This window comes from Panthera pardus, unplaced genomic scaffold, assembly GCF_024362965.1.
Source record: "Panthera pardus isolate Hobbes unplaced genomic scaffold, ASM2436296v1 HiC_scaffold_13, whole genome shotgun sequence".
In the NCBI taxonomy this organism is placed as follows: Eukaryota; Metazoa; Chordata; class Mammalia; order Carnivora; family Felidae; genus Panthera; species Panthera pardus.
Genome location: NW_026526688.1, coordinates 112,734,077 through 112,754,162, shown reverse-complemented (window position 1 = coordinate 112,754,162; position 20,086 = coordinate 112,734,077).

The following is a 20,086-nucleotide window of genomic DNA, read 5'->3' as shown; positions in this document are numbered from 1 at the left end:
TCATCATTTTTTTGAGAGCCATGCTGGTCCTAGCCACAGGAACTCCATGAGGCCATCTCCACATCCATTCAGGCTGACCACTGGTTAGTAAAATTGTTTTAAACAAGAGAGTGTCAATAAAATCCTCTGATTACTCTTGATGTTCTTCAATTCCAGAGAAATTCTAATTCTCAGTGAAAATTTCTTTATGAGAAATGATATCCATGCCTACAGGATATGCTATCTTTTTTTCCCCTATGTATTATTATTATTTTTTTTAATTATTATTTTTTTTAATGTTTATTTATTTTTGAGACAGAGAGAGACAGAGCATGAACGGGGGAGGGTCAGAGAGAGAGGGAGACACAGAATCTGAAGCAGGCTCCAGACTCTGAGCTGTCAGCACAGAGCCCGACGCGGGGCTCGAACTCACGGACTGTGAGATCGTGACCTGAGCCAAAGTCGGACACTTAACGACTGAGCCACCCAGGCACCCCTCCCCTATGTTTTATTAATTTTACTTGCCTTGGATCAGAGAAATTTATGCTTAGAACATCCTCTTTGCTCCTGACTTTTTACTGAAATAAACTTTGATGTAATGCTTTTACTTTCACATAATAAGACTCAATAATAGAGACACAATAAGAACTCACTATTATATTTACTGTATGGATATATGTATGGATGATGTTGAGAATGTCATCTACCACACATACACGTATCAACCTTCAAAAGGAACCATGGAAGAAATGGCCATAATTCCAGGAAAAGCTACGTTCGTCCTGTGTAGCAAGCAGGCTTTGAATGTATACTTTATTCATACATTTTATTAGTTTCCTTCTTTGCTTTGGTTGCAAAGAAAGTCAGAATCAAACCTGTTCCTTACCTTTGGCAGATGTATAGGAACTTCCTGTAAATTTTACTTTGGATTTATTATATTCTTCTTCCTGGATTCCCCTTCCCTTTGACTTTAGAAAAAGTTTATTTACTTTGAGAGAGTGAGAGAAATAGAGAGAGAGAGAAAGCAAGTGGGGGAGGGGCAGAAAGAGAGAGAGAGAGAGGGAGAGAGAATCCTAAGCAGGCTCCACGCTCAGGATGGAGCCAGACTTGGGGCTTGATCTCACGAACTGTGAGACCATGACCTGAGCTGAAATCAAGAGTAGAATGCTTAACCTACTGAGTCACCCAGGCACCCCTGATTTTTAAAAATCTATTTTGTCCCATTTAATTGTATGTATTTTTGTAAGTTGCCTTAAATCCTTTTTTTTAATGTAAGTGTAAATGTGAGGATAAGTAAATAAACAAATAAATAAAATAAGATTTGTTCAAGAAGAACAGACATAATTGTAACTTTTCAGCTTTTCCATGCCCAATGTTTTCCCATTTTTTTTCCTTCTACTGACTGAAAAATTTACACTGGATGTCAGTTATGAAATGTGAAAAATGCGCATTACAATTGGTGTCTTTTAAAAAACCATACAGAATAGTTTAATTGCTTTATATAAATGAAATACAGGACACTGCAGTTGATTAGCTCATTCTTTTGTATTATTAATTTTACTAAATGAAGCAGCTGTTAATGAAATATTCAGGAGGTCAAGTTATCAAGACACATGAAGCATCATATTTCATCCGAGAGGCTTTGTTGTCAGTCATCAAACATAAAATGAGTAGGGTGAAAAATGAATCTAAGAAAAATAATTTAAAAGTTATGAGCATGAGAAGATATTCTGCTCCCCCCTCCAACCAATTTTTTTTATTTTGAACATGTTCTAACTTAGAGACAAGTTCGATGACTAGTTCAATGAGCATCTTTCCCTTATTTTCCAAAACATTAACATCTTTCCACATTTGAGAATAGGTTGCAGATATGATACTTCACCTTTGAATGTTTCCATATACCAACCCCCCCCCCCCCCGTTATTTTTTTGACAAAGAGAAAGAGAGAGAGAGAGCATGCACATATGAGCAGGGGAGGGGCAGAGGGAGAGAGAGGGAGAGAATCACAAGCAGGTTCCATGCTGAGCCAGGTGATGAAGGGCTCAATCCCAAAATCAAAAGTCAGGTGGAAGAGTTAAGATGGCAGAGAAGTAGGGAGACCCTGTGCTTTCCTTGTCCCTCAAGCACAGTTGAGATCAGATTACTTGGAATATCAGGAAATTGGTTTGCAGAGTGGCAGAAGGATCTCCACAGTTGGAGGGAGACAGTTTGGCAACCTCAAGGTGCATGAATTGAATTGGAGGAGAGACAAATGGCAGAGCTGCAGAGGGGAGGGAATCCTTTCCCTGGAGAGACAAAAGGGAGGGAGAGCAAGGGGTTGAGATAGTGTGGCATCAAGTTAGCCCAAGAGGAAAACTTCTCTGGACCTTGGACTGGGGATAAAGAAGTACTGAGTGTCCCAGTTCTTTTTTGCAAACAGCTCGTGGAGTTTAAACTCTGAGGTTTTGGAACTGCGTGACTTTCTCCAGAACGGAGCTTTGGCACATGCTCCTGGGGAGGAGGGAGCTGGCCCTGGAGTGCATAGTGTGATGTAGTGATCTCTAGGGCACACTGGGAGGGAACACTCCCCTTCTTGGAGTACTTTTGGAAGAGCATTTATTCCCTCCTCAAGGACAAGAGACCCTGCAGGTGTCAGCCAAGGCCATGTCAGCATGGCCAAGAGGCTCCACTCTGAGGAAGGGAGCAGATCTGAGCCTTGTGGGGTCCGTTAAGGCCTTGGGTTTTGAATCCCAGCCACGCGCCAAGGAGAAGGGCAGGATAGTTGTGGCGCAGGGCAAGCTGACTGCCCTTGCTATTCTGTGAAGTCTGCCTGAACGGTGAGGGTTGAGATCCCTGGTCTAGTCCTGAGAGACTGGGGTGGTGCCGCTCCCACCCCCCCCACCCCCCTAACACCAATGTGGTGGTATTTCAGAGAGCAACACAGCAGCCCTGAGTGGAGGTAGGACCTGCTTACACCAAACCCTGCCCCTCCGTGCCTGACAACTGTTTATTTACTAGGGCAAGGCTGACTTGTAGCCAACACAGCCAGCCTCTCTTCTAGACCAGCACAGCCACCACCCCTCAGGCACCAACATTCAACTCTTTTTTTCTTTTCTTTCTCCTTTTTTTTTCCTTTTGACATCAGGCTCATACTTCCTTATTTGTTTGTTTTATTTTGTTTTCATTTCCTTTTCTCTCTTTTTTTGGGGGGTCAGCTTTTTTATTCTTTTCTTTTTCCTTTTTTCTTTCCTTCTGCTTTTTTTCCTCCTATTTTTTCCTTTCTTTTTCTTTATAATCAACCTTACAGTTTTTTTTAATTCTGTTTGTTTTTGTTTGTTTGTTTTGTTTGTTTGTTCCCTTCCTTTCTCTTCTTTTTGGGGGGGGAGGGATCAGGCTCCCTTTCCCCCCTTTTTTCCCCAGGGTTACTTCAACAAACAAATCAAAGCACACCTAGTTAAAGGCCCAAACACTCTCCACTGCAAGCAAGGAGGAACTCTGCAGAGGACAAGTGGGTAAGAGCAGCCTAAATGCAATAGCAGAGTGCACACAGCATAGACCAGAAACACTTCCTGGAGTGCCAGACCCTGGACAATGTATGACCCCTTTTTAATATAGCATTACTCTCAGGTGCAAGAAACATAACAAGCCTTTAAAACATGCAAAAGACAGAACCTTAGTCAAAATGAAAAGATGGAGGAATTCTCCCCAAAAGAAAGCTCAAGAAGAAATCACAGCTAAGGACTTGCACAAAACTGATATAAGCAATATATTTGAACAAGAATTTAGAATAACAGTCATAAGACTACTAGCTGGGCTTGCATAAAAGCATAGAAGGCACCAGAGAAACCCTTGCTGCAGAGACCAAAGACCCAAGAACTAGTCAGGATGAATTAAAAATGCTATAACTGAGATGCAAAGTAAACTAGATACAGTGACAGTGAGGATTGAAGAAGCAGATGAGAGAATAGGTGAAATAGAAGATAAAATTATAGAAAGTGATGAAGCTGAAAAAAAGAGGGAAAAGAAATTACTGGATTATGAGGGGAGACTTAAAGAACTAAGTGATTCTGTGAAACAAAACAATATCCATATCATAGGAGTCTCAGAAGAAGAAGAAAAAGAGAAAGGAGCAGAGGTTTATTTGAGCAAATTACAGCTGAGAACTTCCCTAATCTGGGGAAGGACACAGACATTGCAATCCAAGAAGCACAGAGAACTCTCTTCAAAATCAACAAAATCAGGTTAACACCATGACACATCATAGCGAAACTTGCAAAATGAAAGGATAAAGAGAGTATTCTGAAAGCATCTAGGGACAAAAGGTCCTTAACCTACAAGGGTAGACACATAAGATTAGCAGCAGACCTGTCTACTAAAACTTGGCAGGCCAGAAGAAAGTGGCAGGAAATATTCACTGTGCTGAATAGGAAAAATATGCAGCCAAGAGCATTCAATCAGCAAGGCTGTCATTCAGAATAGAAGGAGAGATGAGTTTCCCGGACAAACAAAAACTAAAGGAGTTCATGACCACTAAACCAGCCATACAAGAAATTTTAAGGGGGACTCTGAGCGGAGGGAAAAAAAAAGACCAAAGTGGCAAACACTACAAAGGACAAGAGGACATCACCAGAAACACCAAATCTACGGGTAACACAATGGTACTAAATTCATATCTTTCAATAATCACTCTGAATGTAAATGGACTAAATGCTCAAATCAAAAGACATAGGGTAGAAGAATGGATGAAAAAAAACAAGATCTATCTATATGATGCCTACAAGAGACTCATTTTAGACCTAAGAACACCTGCAGATTGAAAGTGAGGGGATAAATGGAGAACCATTTATCATGCTAACGAAGGTCAAAAGAAAGCCTGAGTAGCCATACTTGTATCAGACAAACTAGATTTTAAAGCCAAAATCAAGAGTCAGACACTCAGTCGACTGAGCCACCCAGTTGCCCCATTCCATTTACCATCTTAAGAATTACAGACACCCTTGGAGAAATTTTGAGCTGAGTTTTGAAGAAGAAAAGGAACAAAAATTAATAAAAAGAGGGGGGACACATTATTATACTACCACTTTAATCATGACATGGTATGTTATGAAACAGATGAGCCTGGCTTTTTCAGGGTTTAATTAAGTTAGTCTTTGGGAAATAATAATTATTTCACCTTTATTTTAATCTGTGTGTTTGTGTGTGTGTGTAGTTTACGTGTTAGATTGCCTTTGATTTTCATAAGAGCTCTTGGAGATAATTAAGGTAGATTAAAAAAAACAACAACATCGGAGGTGCTAAAGAGGTTATTTTGTTCCAGGTCACTTGGCAAATATGTGAACAAGTCAGGTCTTATGATACTGCAAATAGTGTTCCTCCAGATTTTTCTAACTTCCACAAATGCACACTTTGCATCCGGAAAGAATCCTATGCACTAGGAAATTTAGGCCCAGTGATGTTACTAGATGCATGCTCCTTGGATGACTGCCTCCTTCCTTAAACATTTTAGTTAGGTTTCTGCTATCTCGTAATACTATCTTTGAAGCTGCTGCTATCGTAGCCCTGCTGTACATTTGCACTGCGTTCTCCTCTCTCTTGTATCTGTCAGTGCAATCGGTCCTTGACATCTCCACAGTAAACATAATAGATATACTCTGCCAGCTTTGGAGTTTCAACAGTTTTGAGTACCTGTGTGCACCTGTGTTTTATATATAGAAGAGAGAAAAGTGAACATGTACTCCTAAATTTCTAGGTGATTATCTGGAGTTGAATGATGAAACAATTGCTCTCTTGGATAGTTTGTATACATGACAAAAAGATTTCAGTAGAGGTAGGATGCCTAGACACTTGCCTGAGGACCCCATCTCCTGGATTTTCTTAGAAGCTTGGAACAGATACCTCATGTTCCTTCAATTTAAACATTTGTCCTCAAATAAGCAAATAACGGACATAACTCTTTCTTTCCAATTGCCATAGATATGTGATGAGAAATCATATTTTTTACACAATTTTTCCACGTCCTGATAAAGGTAGCTTCACGTTTGTCCTGAATTCGGCAGGAGAAATAGAGCTTTGTGTCTTTTTCTTTCATTTTTTGGGGGGTTCCAGTGAAATCTAGTCTTGCACATGAGAGACAAGGAGCTGAAAGCAGAGAGAGGATGAGATGCTCTGAAATGATCCAGGCTTTTAGAGTTCTTAAGGTCACGGGTTTTCTATTTGGTTGTAAACTTTGACAACTCTAACCAGAGCCCAGGAAGGGGCAAGACTGAAGGCAAGGAAAAGAAGGAATTAAAGGGCACGGGAGAAGGAGAAGTAAGGAAAAGAGGAAGGGAAAGTGGAGAGGGAGAAGGGGAGAGAAATAGATATTGTTGAAAAGACCATTTTTTTTTTCTTTAGTGAATGGTCTTTGTGACTATACATGAAGGAGTTTATTTCCAGGCTTTCTATTCTATTTCATGCCACTGTGTGTCTGTCTTTATGCCAGTACTGTTGCTTTGTAACAGTCATTACAAAGGAATTTTAAAACTGGGGAGCATGAGGGGTGCCTGGGTGGCTCAGTCAGTGGCTTCTGACTTTGGCTTAGGTCATAATCTTATGGTTTGTGAGTTCGAGCCCAGCATCGGGCTCTGTTCTGACAGCTCAGAGCCTGGAGCCTGCTTCGGATTCTGTGTCTCCCTCTCTCTCTCTTTTCCTTCCCAGCTCATGCTCTGTCTCTCTCTGTCTCTCAAAAATAAATAAACATAAAAATAAATAAATAAGTAAATAAATAAATAAAACTGGGGAGCATGAGTCCTTCAGCTTTTTCTTCCTTTTTCAAGATTGTTTTAGTTATTTTGGGTCCTTGGAGTTTCCATATGAATTTTATGATCATCTTGTCCTTTTCTGCAAAGAAGGCAGCTGAGATTTTAATAGAATTGCATTGAATCTTTAGATCAATTTGGGGAGTATTGCCATCTTAACAACATTAAGTTTTCTGATCTATAAACATGGGAATCAGTTAATTTATTTAGATGTTTAATTTCTTTCAACAGTGCTTTGTAATTTTTAGAGTATAAATTTTGCACCTTTGTGAAATTTTATCCTAAATATTTGTTACTTTTAATGCTATTATAAATGAAATTATTTTCTTAATTTTGTTTCTGATTGTTCATTGCAAGTATATAGAATATTATTGATTTTTATATATTAATCTTTTATCCTATAATCTTGCTGAATTTGCTTATTAATTCGAATAGCTTTTTAAGTGAATTCCTTAGGATAGTCTATATATATGACCATTTCATCTGTGAATGGAAATAGCTTTATTTCTTCTGTTCCAGTATGGATGCTTTTATTTTATTTTCTTGCCCAATTGCGCTAGCTAGAACCTCCAGTACAATGTTGAATGGAAGTGGTGATCGCAGACATCTTTGTCTTGTTCCTGATCTTCAGATGAAAACACCCAATCCTTCACAATTAAGTGTATTAGCTGTAGGTTTTTGTATATTTTATTTTTATCAAGATGAGGAATTTCTCCCTATTCCTAGTGTTATAAGAGGTTTTATCATGAACAGGTGCCAGAATTTGCCAGTCTCCTATTAATTGCTTTTCAACTCCACTCCTACTGTTTTTGAGAGCGTCCTTAGGTTTGAACTTCCCTCTCCTCTGTTGCAAACAAATCTGTTCCTGGGGGAAGAGATTCAAAGATCTCATTTATGGCTTGGCTCTCTCCCTTGGCAAAATTTCTGAGCCAAATTTTTGGAGTTTTAGGTAGGAACAGTGATGTGCTTCTTTCTGAGTAATACGTCTGCTTTAGCAACTGGGTACTTGGCAGAGGTGTGAAGAGTAGTCTCTGGGCTTCTCAGCTCTGGCAAAGAAGCTCTCCTTATGAAGGAGCCAGAAGAAGGGCAACTGGGACCCCACTATTCTGAGGCACTGCCCCCAAGTTAGAGCCTCTATCCCATGAGTTGGGGTGGTTGATAGAAGGGACCATCATTGGAACCCCTGTTCAAAATCTCCTCTGTATTATACTGCAGGGAATTCCATTTCCCATAATCCCCTTCCCCATATGATTCTGAGTTAGATTTTGCTGATGCCAAACTTGAAAGAGATCCACGGAGGCATTTGAGAACCACCTGCTTCAGTGCTTTGGAGTTAATTAGTTGATGGAAACTAGTTGAGAGAAACTTGAAAATTCCAATTCTCCCTATGGACTTTAGCTAGATAATGTGTTGCCTTAGTGCTTCAGGTTGTGGCCATCAGTGTCTGTTTCACTTTTTCTGACCATTGGTGGTGAATTCCCCATTATTTGTTCTCCCAGCTCTTCCATCCTTCAGGCAAATTTTAATTCTTATATTAAACCCTTTATTTTTGGAATTTGTAGAGTGCCTCTGCTTTCTTTCTTTTTTTTTTTTTATTTTTATTTTTATTTTTTATTTTTGAGACAGAGAGAGACAGAGCATGAACGGGGGAGGGGCAGAGAGACAGGGAGACACAGAATCGGAAACAGGCTCCAGGCTCCGAGCCATCAGCCCAGAGCCTGACGCGGGGCTCGAACTCACGGACCGCGAGATCGTGACCTGGCTGAAGTCGGACGCTTAACCGACTGAGCCACCCAGGCGCCCCTCTGCTTTCTTAACTAAATCTAGACTGAAAGGAAACCAATTCCTAGGGCAGATGTTTCAGTAGTTGTTGTTTAGGTGAGAGAGACCACAAATACCAAGAAGATAATGGAAGTATTATAAGTAAGAATTAGAGGGGCAACAAGGTCCTGGGGAAGACAGAAGGGATCGAGGCCAATAGTATTGTTGAATGAACTACCCTTGAGCAGGAGGAGGAAGGAACATATCCTTAAGGCTAGAAAGAAGTTAATGGATTTTGTGTTAGCTTGGTTCCTCTGAGAAGCAGACATCAGGATGGAATTAAGTGTGCACGTTGTCAGGGAAAATGCCTTGGAAGGAAAATAGGAAGGAAGCTGGAGGGGGCTGGAGCACTTTGCTTTAGGCATGACTTCTGTGAGGGAAAGAGGGAAGGAAAAAAGATTGAGCAGGATGTGTCGTACTTGCAGTGCGGTTCTATGAAGATTTTGACAAGGCCATGGGAGGTCCTTGAGTCAAAGTCAGAGGAGTCTCACAACTTGCAGGAGTGAGTCTGCCTTTGTATCTCTTCACCTTAGTCATTGGCTGCCATGTGGGAATTGTGGTCACAGCTGAAACTGGTGGATTTGGAGCATTAGCAGCTGGGGCCATCAGTGGTTATATTCCCCACAGCCAGGAAACCACGAGGCACATTTTCATGTCCACTACTGATAGAGATCTAGATGTTGGTTTGTAGGTTTCAGAGGAACAAGAAGTTGAGGTGGTTCATGCCTTAGTTTTCTCATTTGGGAAATGGGGTAACTAGAATAATAATTTGAAAAGTTCCTTATGCTTCTTAATCCTAATATTTCCAAGTAATACAGCACCTTTGTTTTTTTGTTTCATTTAAAATAAGAAAAAACTAAACCAATGTAATTACACTATGCTTTTCAAAACTCGCATGATACAGAAGAGTTTGTAATGATACTAACAATACTAGCCATAATGATGATGATACTAACAATGTTGTTTACTGAATGCTTTCTAAGCAATTTTTATGAAATCACTCAATCTGGGCCCTATTCTTTTCACATTCAATTCTGCTCTACCAGGGCAATTTATTCTAGTAATTTCTATTTTGAGTACTTCTGAGGGTTACTTCCTTATCTTTAATATGTTTAGATTGGTATTTCCTGGCTTATCACCTTTGTCTATTATTTTGTGATAGGTGGTCACCTTGAAAAGCTGCTTTGGTTTCAAGAGTTAGGTGCTATGAATGGGTAGCTTACACTACCCTTTCCATAATAAAGGATAGAGAATATGGTTCAAAAGGATTTGGTATCTGTAAATAAGAAACATGTAATCGACTATTATGGCTATAGGCGAATATATATAAAATACATCTAACACAATCAAACACAGAAATAACCAAATACATTTCACTAATCCTTTTGAGCGATATGCATCAAATTGTAGTTACCTATTCCTCATTGCCTTGAGGAAGTAAAAGGATGGCATGGAGGCTGCCATTCCAAACATTATCCATGATATGCTATAAATGTCAGAGGTTAATTAATTACAGGATTCAAATGTGCCACGTGACCATAGGGGCACATGTTGGGCATTTGTGAAATAATGGATAGTTCCTTTATCAACTGGCTTTGTCTACATGCTCATATGTAACCTAATTACTGAGTAATACCTTTATTAGAGTGATCATTTCTTTTTTGAATCACTCTGAATCACGTAGCTTACATCTTATTCATGATGCAATCTGTGTGCTGTACGTAAACATTTTATCTCTTCTTTCTGCTAAAAGTAAGAGCTCATTAAAAAAAATCCAAGAAAAAGAGAAAGAAGAAAAGAAAAATATCAAATGAATTGTGAGAGAATTATTTAAGTTTTTAAAATTTTTTCTATTTCAACCATATCTGTCTTACACAATAGGAAACGGTATAGTGTTTCTCTACTGGAAGTATGGCTTCTAAGAGGGAGGAGGAAAAAAAATATGTATTTCTCGTCAAATTGCTGGCCGTTAAGGCACAATTTTGGTCATTTTAAACAGGCTTATTTAGACTGATGTATGTGGGGAACATATTGAACAATCATGCTGACAGTTTGAAATAGGTTCTGTCAACACTGCACTGAATTATTTCAATAGTTTATTTTCTCCCTTTGTGCAGCTACCCGAAAGGAGAGGATAGGCGAGGTCCAACATTTACATTGAAATTAGTCCAATTAGAACTTTGGCAGCAGAACCATAACCTCGCCAGCTATGGACTGAGTATTTTCGAGATACTTGCGTGTGGTCAAGGCATGTACGTGGAATGCCTTGGACGTTGGGTATAGGCCATTCACAGCATGATAAGTTAGTCTGAGTCACTTATTCACTCTGTTCACGGAGTGAAGAATGATCCTTCCCTGGGGGGATTTATCATGTTCACAGCGGAACTGAGGACGTCAAAAGTATCAATACCATGTTCTCTTCAGTTTATGCCAGTGTCTTGCTTTTATCTGTATTGAATTGAAATGTGGATTTATTGGGTTACTAATCTTAAAAACAGGAAAAAAATTTAGATCTTGTCTTCCAGTGAATACATCTCCTACTCCCTGTAGTGGCTTGGAGCTCCTGATGTTAGAAGCGCATAACTGATTTTTGTTGATTCAATATGTAATAATGGCCCATTCTGAAGGCCTTGAGCCTGCCTCTGGAATAACTTCTGAATGGAGTGACACCATCTTAGGCAAATTGTAATGTTTGTTGACGAGGCATTGCTGTATTTTTTTCCCCTGGCAAACAGTAAGCCCTCCCCACGCGTTAGCTGCTCCTATTATTACCACCACCACCACTGCCACTCCTACCTCCTTTCCTCTTCCTGCTGGCTCCCCACGTCACCACGCTATTTCACATTTCTGTGTCTTTGCTGATGCTATGCCTTCTCCCTGGAATTGCTCTTTTTTTTTTTTTTTTTTTTTGCCTAACTTCCTGTTCTTTAAAAAAAAAAAAAATCTGTTTATGTTCTTTCTTCTTCAGATAATCCTGTCTAATGTCTCAGGTCAGGCTAAGCGGCCATATTTCCATGTAAACCTGTGAAAACTTTGATCACGTTGCTAAATACACCATAATATGTTATAATCATCTAATGTTATTTGCCATTTCAACTATAGCAGTGGTTAACACACTACAGCCCTGGGGCCAACTCCAACTCACTTCGGCCTGAAATGAGTTATATGGAAATAATATTTTCCTAAAACACAAACACACTGATGTGTTTATGTATGGCTACTTTTATGCTGCAAAGGCAGAGTTCAGTAGCTGTGATAGAGACCCTATGGCCCACAAAACCATACCTTTGCTATCAATTTGCATCTTTTTTTTTTTTTTGAGAAATGCTTTTTTTTTTTTATTTTTTTTTAATGTTTATTTATTTTTGAGACAGAGAGAGACAGAGCATGAATGGGGGAGGGTCAGAGAGAGGGAGACAGAGAATCTGAAACAGGCTCCAGGCTCTGAGCTGTCAGCACAGAGCCTGTCGCGGGGCTCGAACTCACGTACCGCGAGATGGTGACCTGGGCTGAAGTCGGCCGCTTAACCGACTGAGCCACCCAGGCGCCCTGAGAAATGCTTTAAATTACATATTTGTTTTCTTAACTGGGTACAGAACTATTCAGATTTTTCATGTTTTTCTGCATTAGTTTTCATAAATAATATTTCTTAGGAGTTTTTAAAATTGAGACATAATTGACACATAACATTATATTAGTTTTAGGTGTACAACATAATGATTTTGTATTTGTTTATATTGTGAAATGATCACCACCATAATTTTTTTTTTATTAAAACAATTTTTTTTAACATTTATTCATTTTTTTGAGAGTGAGAGAGACAGAGCCTGAATGGGGGAGGGGCAGAGACAGAGGGAGACAGAATCTGAAATAGGCTCCAGGCTCTGAGATGTCAGCGCAGAGGCTGATGCGGGGCTCGAACTCACAAACCGTGAGTTCATGACCTGAGCTGAAGTCGACTGCCTAACTGATTGAGCCACCCAGGTACCCCGATCACCACTATAAGTTAACATTCATCACCACACAGTTCTAAAATTAATTTTCTTTTAAGATCTATTCTCTTCGCAGCTTTAAATTATGCAATACAATATTAGTGACCATAGTCACTCTGCTGTACATCATATCCCCATGGCTTATTTATTTTATAACTGGAAGTTTGTACCTTTTGATCTCTTTCATCCATTTTGCTCATCCTCACCTTATACCCCTCCTCCCTGGCCTCTGGCACTCATCAATCTGTTCTCTGTACGTATGAGTCGTTTATTTTTTTTGTTTCAAATTTTTAAAGATTTTATTTAAATTCAAGTTAGTTAACATATAGTGTAGTATTGGTCTCCGGACTAGAATTTAGTGATTCATCACTTACATATAACACCCAGTGCTCAACAAGTGCCCTCCTTAATGCCCATCACCCATTTAGCCCATCCCTCACCCACCTCTCTCCAGCAACCCTCAGTTTGTTCTCTATAGTTAAGAGTTTCTTATGGTTTGCCTCCCTCTCTGTTTTTATCTTACTTTTCCTTCCCTTCCCCCATGTTCATCTGTTTTGTTGCTTATATTCCACATATGAGTGAAATAATATGGATTTTACCTTTCTCTGACTGACTTATTTCACTCAGCATGATACTCTTTAGCTCCATCCATGTCATTGCAAATGGCAAGATATCCCTCTTTTGAGTAATATTCCATTGTATTATATACCACATCTTAAAAATTTTTTTTAAATGTTTATTTATTTTTGAAAGAGAGAGAGACAGAGAGACGGAGCACGAGCAGAGAGAGGGAGACACAGGATCTGGAGCAGGCTCCAGGCTCTGAGCTGTCAGCACAGAGCCTGACACGGGGCTCAAACCCATGAACTATGAGATCATGACCTGAGCTGAAGTTGGACACTTAACTGACTGAACCACCCAGATGCCCTATACCACATCTTCTTTATCCATTTGTTAGTTGAAGGACATTTGGGCTCTTTCCACAATTTGGCTATTGTTGTTAGTGCTGCTATAAACCTCAGGCTGCATGCGCCTCTTCAAATCAGTATTTTTGTATCCTTTGGATAGGTTTGGATATCCAAACCTTGGATAGGTTTTGTGTCCAAATAGTTTGGATAAATACCTAGTAGTGCAATTGCTAGATTGTAGGGTAGTTCTATCTTTAACTTTCTGAGTTTTTTTTTTTTAAATTTCTACATATAAGTTAGGTCATGCAGTATTTGTCTTTGTCTAACTTACTTCTCTTAGCATAATGCCCTCAAAGTCCATCTATGTTGTTACAAATGGCAAGATTTCATTTTTTAATGCCTAAATAATATCCCAGTATATATATATATATATATATATATATATATATATATATACGCGTATATATATATATATATATACCACATTTTTAAAAATTCACCAATGGACACTTAGGTTGTTTCCATATTTGTACTATTGTAAATAATGCTATAATGTACATGGGGGTGCATATATCTTTTTTGAGTTAGTGTCATATTCTTTGGGAAATAATAACCATATGTAGAATTGCTGAATCATATGGTAGTGCTATTTTTAATTTTTTGAGGAATCTCCACACTACTTTTCGTAGTGGCCAGACAAATTTACATTCCTGCTAACAGTGCGCAAGGGTTCCCTTCTCTCCATATTCCTTCCAACACTTGTTATTTCCTGTCTTTTAATGATAACCACTCTAACAGGTGTGAGATGATATCTTATTGTGGTTTTGATTTGCATTTCCCTGGTGATCGGTGATGTTGAGCATCTTTTCAGGTACCTGTTGGCTCTTTGTGTGTCTTCTTTGGAAAAATGTCTATTCAGAACTTCTACCTATTTTTAAAGCAGATTTTTAAAATTTTTTAGTTTTTGCTCTTCAGTTGTGTGAGTTCTTTATATATTTGGATGTTAGTCCTTTATCAGGTATATGATTTGCAAATATTTTCTCCCATTCACCAGGTTACTTTTTCATTTGTTGATGATTTCCTTTGCTGTGCAAAGGCTTTAGTTAATGTAGTCCCATTTGTTTATTTTTGCTTATGTTGCCTTTGCTTTTGGTGTCAGATTCAAAGATATCATTGACCAATGTTAAGAAGCTTACTGCCTATGTTTTCTTCCAGAAGTTTTATGGTTTCAGGTCTTACATTCAAGTCTTTAATCTATTTTGAGTTAATTTTTGTGTGTGGTGTAAGATAGGGATGCAGTTTCATGCTTTTGGATGTAGTTGTCCAACTGGAAAACTTTCTGAGCACCATTTATTGGGGAAACCCCCTTTCTTTATTCTATATTCTTGGCTTCTTTGTTGTAAATTAATTAACGATTTATGTGTGGGTTGATTTCTGGGTTTGACAGTTCATTAGTGTTCTGTTTTGTTCCATTTCCAAGCTGTTGTTTTTTACAATAAAGTTTTCCAAAGGCTGACAAAGGAGAATATATTTTAGACTTACACTGTTCTGTATGGTAACCATTAGCTACCTGAGCTATTAAACATTGAAATATGGCTAGTTCACTTTAAGATGTTTTGTAAGTATAAATACATACCAGATTTCAAGTCTTAATACAAAAATTATGTAAATTAGTTATTGATTATATGTTGAATCAATAACATATATATACATATATACTAAATAATTTTAGCTCTTTATTTTTACATATGTGGTTCACATTATATTGGACAACATGGCTATAGAATATTCCAGAAGGAAAGATGAAGAAGTATCAGGATATTTGCCTACTACAAGGCAAGAAAAAGACTTAAAAAAAAAGCAAAGAAAAATCAGAGTGAATAGAAATCAGGAAAAATATGGTGGGAATAAAATAAATATATAAGTAGTCATAATAGATATAGAAGTTTCATGACCTTGCGGATGAGTTCAGAGACATTTATGTGAGACAAATGTGCTCATGAAAGGATCAAGTGTCTTTTTCAGTTTTTCAAGTTATTCTGTGCCGGGAATATTGGCATGTTGTATTTAGTCTTTTCTTCTAATGCTAGGGCTATGGGCATACTGTTTTAGAGATAGGTGGAGGAAAAAATTTAAGAACTGTGCCAAAGAGAAAAAAAAAAGATTTCTCTTAAAATTATATTTTATTATCAGGGACAAGGAGCTATATAACAGCTAATCATCTCAAGGGTATTATTGCTCTGAGTACCTTGTTATTACACTCATAATTTTGAAGCCCTTTCTATTTAATTTCAAAGATTCTTTTCTTAAAAAAATAACTCGCATTTTGAAAATATACAAGAGGGGTGCCTGGGTGGCTCAGTTGGTTAAGCACTGACTTTGGCTCAGGTCATGGTCTCATGGCTCGTGAGTTTAAGCCCATATCAGGCTCTGTGCTGAGAGTTCAGAGCCTGGACCCTGCTTCAGATTCTGTCTCTCCCTCTCTCTCTACCCCTCCCCCATTCATGCTCCGGCTCTCTTTCTCTCAAAATGAATAAACATTAAAAAAAAGAAAATATACAAGAAATTACACGAATTATTTTTCATTTGAATAGGAGAAAGGATATATAGTCATGTGCAAGTTGTATGTTCATAAGTTAAACATGTCCATCTGTTAGAAGCAATTAGTAGCTATCTTCAACAGTTAACACTTATAATTTTGGTTAAAATCATTCAACACCTGGCATTTTTGCAAGACTAGAAAGGATTGCAATTTACGACAGTAAAATTGGTAATGATTTATTAACTTACCTAAATTTCCATTTAAATTTGGTGGGAGAGAACATCCAAATATTATGAAAGGAAAATTCAGAACCATCAAACCCCTGAAAATCTACTACATGTCCAAACATGTCTCGTAAACTTAATTTTGTGGCTAGCCTAGTTATGACAAAGAAGACTTTGAGGAATTGTGTTTTTGGCAATTCCTTGCTGATATATTAAATTCATTTGGAGTTCAATTATTTAAAAGTAATAGAACGACCCCAAGTTCATTATTTTTTTTTTTAACGTTTATTTATTTTTGAGACAGAGAGAGACAGAGCATGAATGGGGGAGAGTCAGAGAGAGGGAGACACAGAATTGAAACAGGCTCCGGGCTGTCAGCACAGGGGCCCGATGCGGGGCTCGAATTCACGGACCGTGGGATCATGACCTGAGCCGAAGTCGGCGCTCAACCGACTGAGCCACCCAGGCGCCCCCAAGTTCATTATTTTAAATATTGTCATTAGTTTACTTTATCCAGAGAATAGTATGGCAACGTGCCATTTTCTTTCATTGGGTTTTCCATTCATTCATTTATTCAGTAAGTGAATATTTATCTATACCTACCATGTGCCCATAATTTGACACAAATAAGTATTTGTTGATCTCCTGAAGTTCAACTAACTAACTGAAGTATTCAGAATAGCAAAAGACATGTTCATGATGTTATGTTGCTGTCAACCTAGTGGAGGAAATAGCCATATGAGCAGATCAGTCGAATCTAATGAGGGAAGGGGTGTGAGAGGGAGTTGAACCAAGTGTAGTTCAACAGGGAGCAAATGAGTACCTTCTTGGTGGGCAGGTAGAAAGAACTTTAGAGAAGAGACTTTTGAACCAGGCCTTGAAGGATGAGTCAATGAGAAGTAACTTGAGGACTGGATCATTCTTGACAGGAGAGGAGTATGTACAAAGCAAAGAGGCATGAATGACGTTGGGGAAAGATGAAGAATAGAGTGAAAATAGTAGTGGTTTTAATCTTGTATTTCACAGTAATGAATCCAGGAGTATCAATAATTTTATAAAAGATAGAAATTTTCATTTAAAGACAATCAATTTCTTTCACAAAAAGGAGGTAAAGCTGCAAGAATATGGATATAAGGCAATGCATTTTTTATTTCTGCAAATACTCAAATTGAGTAAATATTTCTAATTAGATGCTATAGCTGCTCCTGTATTTATGAATGGGGAATTTCACTATCTACTACAATGTATCTTGTACATTCTGCATGTACCTCTGAGCACAGAAGGAAGATCATTATGTAGCAGAAGAAAATAACTTTATAGAGAGCACAAGGTGCTCAAGCTGAGTTTCCTGTTAGTAAGTAGCAAAGAGATGGTTACAAAGAAAAGGCTTCAATCAAATGGCAATACAAGCAGCCAGCAGCCAACATCTGCTTTCATTTATGTTTACATAGTATTTTAGATAATGGAATTTGGTGCCAATCAATCTTGGGTTAAATATATTTTGGCTTTGCCATTTACTAATTGTGAAAACTTGGGAAAGTTAATCAATTTCTTGAAGCTTTAGTTTCTTCCTATGAAAAGTGAGGATAATAATAATACTTCATAGGGTTGTTCTGAGGAGTAAATGAGAAAATTTTGGTAAAACTTAGCACAAAGCCTGTGAACAGGACATGCTTAATAAATGGCAAGTATAAGTATTAATTTTCTTTGTCAAGTTATTTAATTTTTTTTTTTTTTTTTTTTTTTTTTTTTTTTTTTTTTTTTTACATTGGCTGTTGATCCTCTGGCACTATTTTGGGGACTTCTCTTACTCTCTGAGGCTGGAAGGTAGTTATAACAAAGGGGAAAATTTATGGGGAGACTGGTGCCAGATCTAGAAGAAATAGCCAACTGTTTCTAGTGCTTTCTTTCCTAGAAAATACAAATTGGGGAGAAGCATCTAATTCTAATACAATCTGAAATTGGAGCCACAGATTATTCAGCCCAACCCTATAGATAAGGAAACTGTGTATCAGAGAGATCCAATGATATGGTCTACATAATTTTGTGCCCATAATTTGACACAAATAAGTATTTGTTGATCTCCTGAAGTTCAAATTATTTTATTGTTTATTTATTTTTGAGGGAGAGAGAGAGAGGGAATCCGAAGCAGTTTCCAGGCTCTGAACTGCCAAGTACAGAGCTCGCCTTGGGGCTCAGACTCACAAACTGCGAGATCATGACCTGAGCAGAAGTTGGACGCTTAACCTATTGAGCCACCTAGGCGCCCTCCTGAAGTTTAACCTTGTGTGCTATCCACAATACTTCTCCTCAGTTTGAGTTTTCTAGGAAAGAAAGCACTAGAAACAGTACCTAAAACTGAGGGACTTAGAACAGTAGAAATGTACTGTTTTATAGATTTGGAGACTAGAAGTTTGTGATCAAGTTGTTGGCAGCGCTGGATTTTCTCGAGGGTTTTAAGAGAAAATCAGTTCCACAACCTCTCTCCTAGCTTCTGAAAGTTTGGTGGCAATCTTTGGTGTTTCTTGTCCTGTAGGCACATCATTCTGATCTCTGCCATGCTCACATGGCAGTGTCCTTGTGTGCATGTCTATGACCAAATTTCCCCTTTTTAAAAGGATATTGATCACATTGGCTGCGGGCTCACCCTACTTTACTATCACCTCATCATAACTAATGACATCTACAATGATTCTGTTTATAAATGGCCACCTTTTGGGGCATCTGGGTGACTCAGCTGGTTAAGCATCCAACTTCAGCTAAGGTCATGATCTCACAGTTTGCTAGTTCAAGCCCTGCATTGGGCTCTGTGCTGACAGCTCAGAGCCTGGAGCCTGTTTCGGATTCTGTGCCTCCCTCTCTCTCTGCCCCCTCCTGCTCTTACTCTCTCTCTCTCTCTCTGTCTCTCAAAAATAAACATTTAAAATTTTTTTTTAAAAAGAATATTCATGGGGCACCTGGGTGACTCAGTCAGTTAGGCATCGACCTCAGCTCAGGTCATGATCTCACAGTTTGTGAGTTCAAGCCTCGCGTCAGGCTCTATGCTGACAGCTCAGAGCCTGGAGCCTGCTTCCGATTCTGTGTCTCCCTCTCTCTCTGCCCCTTCCCTGCTCATGCTCACTCTCTCTCTCTCTCTCAAAAAAATTAAAATAAAAAATAAAAAATAAACCCAAATATGGTCACCTTCTGAGGTACTGGGGGTAAGGAGTTCAACATATGAATTTGGATTGGGGACACAATTCAATCCAAACACCATTTAACATATTATATATTTTATTTATTATGCTTATTGTTTGTTTCCTCTCATTTAAATATTAGCTGCCAGGAGAGCCAGTATTGTCAGTCTTCCTAAACTAGTTAAACAATCAATGAACAGCCAAAAACTGGAATGTAAATAGTTTGGAGACAGGGAATTTGTCAGTTTTGGGTTCTGTTGAATCATCATTGCCTATAACAAAGTCTGGCACATGGTGGGCACTCGGTTCTTGGATGAACTAATGACATTTAGATTTAGATAGCCCATTCTTGCCTTTATTTTATAGGCTCTATTGTAAGCAATAAATGTAATAATCACCTATGGAGAAAAAAGAGGGACACTTGAGTTTCTGACAATCAGGACATGAAAAGAGTTTTCACTGGGAGGCAATATTCTTTATTCATGACTTTTTTTAAATGTTAACTTATTTTGAAGGAGAGAGAGACAGAGTGCAAGCAGGGGAGGGGCAGAGAGAGAGAGGGAGACACAGAATCCGAAGCAGGCTCCAGGCTCCGAGCTGTCAGCACAGAGCCCGACGCGGGGATCAAACTCATAAACCGTGAGATCATGACCTGAGCCGATGTCAGA